The sequence below is a fragment of the Marmota monax genome, unplaced genomic scaffold (genome assembly GCF_021218885.2).
Source record: "Marmota monax isolate L192 unplaced genomic scaffold, Marmota_monax_Labrador192_F-V1.1 WCK01_AAM20220418_F8-fsc00022, whole genome shotgun sequence".
Lineage (NCBI taxonomy): Eukaryota > Metazoa > Chordata > Mammalia > Rodentia > Sciuridae > Marmota > Marmota monax.
Window position 1 is genome coordinate 21,810,407 of NW_026695215.1, and position 5,585 is coordinate 21,815,991.

The following is a 5,585-nucleotide window of genomic DNA, read 5'->3' on the forward strand; positions in this document are numbered from 1 at the left end:
CAGGAATTCCCTCAGAGCCCACTGCCACCACCGGCTTCCCACCAGCCTCTCAACCCCCTACTCCTCCTGCTCTTGAGGTCGATTGGCTGGGTCGCATGGGCGGAGCCAAAAGAGTCCCCCAATGAGCAGCTCCGTGGTCTGAAAGGGCGGGGAAGCAGCCCAATGAGCATCACTGCAGAGGAGCCAATCAGCTGGCAGCTGGAAGTTTGCTGGGGCCCCTTGGGCTGTCGCTCTCAACAATAGTGGTGCACTTGGGCTGGGGATGTGGCTCTGTGGTAGAGTGCTTACCTAGCATGCAGAAGGCCCAGTATTCAATCCTCAGCACAAGAAAGAAAGGAAGGAAGGAAGGAAGAAAGAAAGAAAAGAGAAAAGGTGCACTTAATGTGAATGGAGCTTGCAGAACTGGATATTGCTTTGGGTGATTCAATGAGTGAAGAGTGAGTGGGAAGGCCTAGGTCATTACTGGGCATGACTGTAGACTTTGTAAATGCTGTACACTTCGGTTATACTAAATTTATAAAGTATATTTTTCTTTCTTCAGTAATAAATTAAGCTTACCCTACTATAAATCTTTTTTCACTTTATAGACTTTTTAGTTTTAAAAATGTTTTGACTCTTTTGTAATAAAATTTAGCTTGGACTACACATTGTAAAGTTGTGCCAATTATTTTCTTTATATGCTAATTCTAAAAGCCTTTCTCTATTAAAGTTTTTTTCCATTTATTTTATTTTTTACTTTTTAACTTTTTGTTGTTAAAAACTAAGACACATTTGCCAAGGATCAGGATCATCCATGTCACTGTCTCCCAAGGGCTATCTCTCAAAGGACCTGCCTGGGGCTGCTTTAAAGGAGTATATGCTAAAGTAATGATAAAAAAAAATGTAGTATAGGAGCTGGGGATATAGCTCAGTTGGTAGTGTGCTTGCCTCATATGCACAAGGCCATAGGTTCAATCCCCAGCCCCCCCCCAAAGTATACATAGTAAAGATATGCGAGTCAGTATCATGATCATTTATTATTATCAAGTATTATGTACTCTATGTAATTATATGTGCAGTAGGTTTGTTTATACCAGCATCAGCACACATGCTGAATATGTGTTATACTATGACATTAGGATGATTATAACATCACCAGGTGATAGAAAGTTTTTTTGTGGTGTTGGGGATTGAACCCAGGAGCCTCCTGTATGCCAGGCAAGTGCTCAAGCATGCAGTTATATCCCTAACCCCTCCTTCCCTTCCTCCCTCCTTCCCACCCTTTTTTTTTCTTCCTTCCTTCTTATTTTCCTGTCTTGCTATAGGAATTTTCAGCTCCGTTATAACCTAATGGGACCATGTTTGTATATATGGCTCATCATTAACTGAAACATTGTTAAACAGAGCATGACTTATATATATGAATATATAAAACAGGATCTGTTAGGGAAATTGACTCTATAATTGTAGAACCTGAGAAGTCCCAAAATAGGCCACCTGCAAACTAGAAAACTAAGAAAGCTGGTACATGGCTCAGTCTAAGTCCAAAGACCTGAAAATGAGGGGCTCCAACTGTAGAACTCTCAGTCTGAGGTCAAAGGCCTAAGAACCTAGAACTACTGATGTGCAAAGGCAGAAAAAGATGAGTGTCTCAGCTCCAGAAGAGAGGGAGAGCAAATTCAGCTTTCCTCTGCCTTTTGGTTTTATCTAGGACCTGAAAAGCATGATGCCTGCTCCCGTGGGTGGTCGGTGTCTCTGTCTTACTTAGTCCACTGATTCAAATGCCAGTCTCTTCCAGAAACATCCTTACGGGCATATCCAGGAATATGCTTTCCCAGCTATCTGAGATTCCTTAATCCAGTCAAGTTGATACCTAAAATTATATCCATCACATGACCCTTGGCCCATCAGCTATGGTTCAGGGAAGGGAGGGCCAAAGTGGCTGCCAGGCCACATCCCTGAAGGTGAGTGAGGCAGTTCTCAGGGAGCAGGGGAGCCACACTTACATTCCAGGGTGTTTTCACAGTGTTCAAGAATGAAGAGATGAACAATTAATTTAAAAATCACTCAGGTGATCTGGCAGCACATAAGATGGAGAGTAATAGATACCAGAGGCCCAGGTTGAATCCCTAAAGCAACAAGAATAGATAAACCCGAGGGACAGTAGAGTAAAGCATGGGGGGGCAAACACTCTATCAGGGGATCAAGTAATAGAATGTCGTGCGATTTCTGTAGTTGATTTAACCAAGAGAGAGGAAGGATAATCAAATTTAGGGGGTCAGGCAGGGGCCTATGCAAGGAGTTTGAAAGCTGGGAATAAGGGGGGAAAAATAAGCCAAAAAATTAGAAAATTAAATCCGTCCAGGTGGGAAGATAGTCGCAATAGTGGAATGGAAGAGGGTCTGGAATTCCCATCTGAGGCATGGCAGGACCTGTGTGGTCACTGTGGATCTCCCAACCTTGATACTCGTGGCCATTTTAATCAGATAGAAAGAATCAGGCAGCCTTCCAGAGAAGGAACATTCCTCTCCCTTACAGTTCAAGAATTTCCCAGAAGCCTTTGGGACTGCTGGAATCTCTGTTATGAAAATCAGCAATCCTGATGATTTTGGGCAGCACAACAAAAAAGAAAAGAACAACCTCATAAAATATGAGTAACACCAGCCAAAAGGTATCACTTTAAAAAATCTGACCACCAGAAAAAGGGAAAGATGTAAGTTATAATTCTAGCTTATATTTTCAGACCTCTGAGGGTATTAAACAGAGTCAACTGTGTCATCCTTGAATTCATTGCCTTGAGGACTTTCCAATGGCTAAGCTGAGATGATTAAGAAGGAAGAGGAAAAGAAAGTAACAGAGTTCAAGGCTGGCCCTCTATGAGGCTTCTAATGTTTCTCAAAATGTGGTCCAAGGAACTCTGGGGGAGAGGAGTGATTCCTCACAAGTGTTTAAGGGGGTCTATAAGATCAAACCTTTAAAATTTTTTTTTTTTTATAGTTGTAGATGGACAGGACCTGTGTGATCACTGTGGATCTCCCAACCTTGATGCCCGTGGCCATTTTAATCATCTTTATTTATTTATTCTTTTATGTGGTGCTGAAGATGGAATCCAGTGCCTCACAGGTGCTAGGTAAGTGCTCTGCCACTGAGCTAAGCCCCAGCCCAAGATCAAACTGTTTTTATAACAATACTAGGACCTAATTTGTCCTCTTCACTGTGTGTGTGTATTTGCACGGCTGGTGCAAAAGCTATGGTGGAAACTCAGGATGAATCAAGACAATGCTACCACCCATCCCATTTTTTTTAAGCTCTCAAGTGTACTTTATTTTTCCACTATGCCATATTTAATAGGCACACGGTACTTTTACTTGGCATCAATTATGAGATGGTTTTGAAACAATTCAGTATTACATCAGCTGGCATGATTACTGACTTCTCCATTCCTTTAGGATGACTCTGGCAACAGGGCACAGGTTCTGTTCTATTCCAATTCCTGTTGCTGCCTAAGTTCAGACAGCAATAAGGAAAGTGGCTCCACCAGCTAATACAGAATTACCATATTTGTCATGGAAATCAGGTTTATGAGTCTGGTGCTCTGCCTTGCTATGGTTTGCCGAATGCTTTGAACTTGGAGAAGGTTTAGTTTGTTTTTGGCCAAGGGAAACTTCATGGAGCTAAAAGAGAATGGAAGCAACTGCAGCTGCTGGTTTGGTGCAGATTTGCCCCAAGTACCCTTGAAAAGAGCACTGACGAACACAATGGCCTTGGTGGGATCTTTAGTGAGATTTGATGCCATCCCATGGTTTTGGTGATCCTTAGATTCTTTCCCATCATGCACTCACAGTGGAGAGAAATGCCAGTTTCACATAAGAGGGTCCGTGATGAGTAAGCAAACTTGCTGATGCAGTTAAACCAACCCTTGAAATGTCTGTGTTTTTAATATTCCACCAGACAGAATGGGAAGTGTGCACACAGCAGCGATCTTATCTACCAGAGTCCCCGGTGGTTGTCTTGGAGAAAAAGCACTAATACAATGGAGTTGTGACCTGAATGAATTAGAGCTTTCACAAGGCACATCAGTTGTACCTGGAAGAATAAATGACAGACCAACTATCATCATTCAAGCTGGGGTGTCGGACAGACATCTTACTGAACAAAGTGAGCCTGTCACTTTGAAGAAAACAAATGTCAGTGTTTTAGTCAGCCTTTTTGCTGCTGTGACTAAAAGATCTGACTAGAACAATTTTAAACTAGAACAATTTTTAAACTAGAACAAGTTTATTTGAGGGTTCATGGTTTCAGTCCATATGCAGCTGGCTCCATTCCTTGGGGCTCGAAGTGAGGAAGAACATCATGGTGCAAGAGTGTGGCAGACGGAAGCAGCTCACATGATAATCAGAAAGCAGAGAGACTCCACTTGCCAGATACAAACTATATACCCAAAGCCACGCCCCCCAGGGACCCGCCTATCTGCCTTCAGCCACCACTCAGTTAATTCCATGACAGGATTAATCAACTGATTGGATTAAGGCTGTCTATTATTTCACCTCTAAATCGTCTTGCACTATCTCACAAGTGATCTTTAGGGGGACACCTCACATCTAAACCATAACAGACAGTATAATATGTCACCAGTGACAATACTCAAGCTTTCAAGTGAAAATCAGAATTATGGAAAACTTGTATCTACCATTTTGAACCTTGCTTTTTCTTCATATTTAAAGATTTTTTTCAAATCAGGTTGGTGGTGATATTAACAAATGTGATTTCTTCAAATATTGCACAACAAAATGTGTCAACATTTGAAAGATCTGCATAACTCATTATCCAAATGAGCAATGGATGCTGTCACAAAATCATGCATGGGTAAAAGATCCATTCTAAGTACAAGATAAAAACCAATAGATTTTTTCATATAATGAGATAAGAAAAAGTTCGCCAATGTGTTTTCAGATCTCACATTGCAAAAGTAACCTTTAAGAACTTATCACTCGTTGCTGGTGCGGTGGTGCACACCTGTGATCCCCGTGACTCAGAGGTTGAGGCAGGAGGATTGCAGGTTAGATATAGTATCAATGAAGGGCATATGGTTGAAACTAGCAGGGTTTTAAAAATATATTTCTTTAGTTGTAGATGGACACAATACCTTTATTTTATTTGTATGTGATGCTGAGGATCAAACACAGTGCCTTACACTTGCGAGGCAGGTACTCAACCACTGAGCTACAACCTCAGTCCCTAACAGGGTTTTATTTCTTGTTCATGTACTGGGTCAGAGCAAGACCTGATCACCCCTGACTGATGAGACACTATAGCTTCTTCCATGTATTGTAGCCCTACCATCATCTAGAATCTGTCAATCTTCTGCTTTCAGTTATTGGGAAGGGAAAGAGCATGGGACATTGCAAGAAAAAGCATGGAAGTTGGGTATATTTCATAGATCAGAGCTGGAAGTGGTACCCATTCACTCCTCCTTCTGTTGGCTAGAACTCTCTGATACCGCCATTCTAAATTCCAAAGAAGTGGGAAAATATAGTCTGTGTAACCAGAACAGAAAATAAATTGACTACTAGATCCTGATATATGACATTCAAGGTTCCTGTTAC

The 5,585-nt window shown here is 41.6% G+C and overlaps 1 pseudogene; it reads right to left on the reverse strand.

The window, feature by feature from the left end:
* Window positions 1-3,404: 3,404 nt before the first annotated feature.
* Window positions 3,405-3,649, reverse strand: LOC124084245 (cytochrome c oxidase subunit 7B, mitochondrial-like; annotated as a pseudogene).
* Between the last annotated feature and the right edge of the window lie 1,936 nt (window positions 3,650-5,585).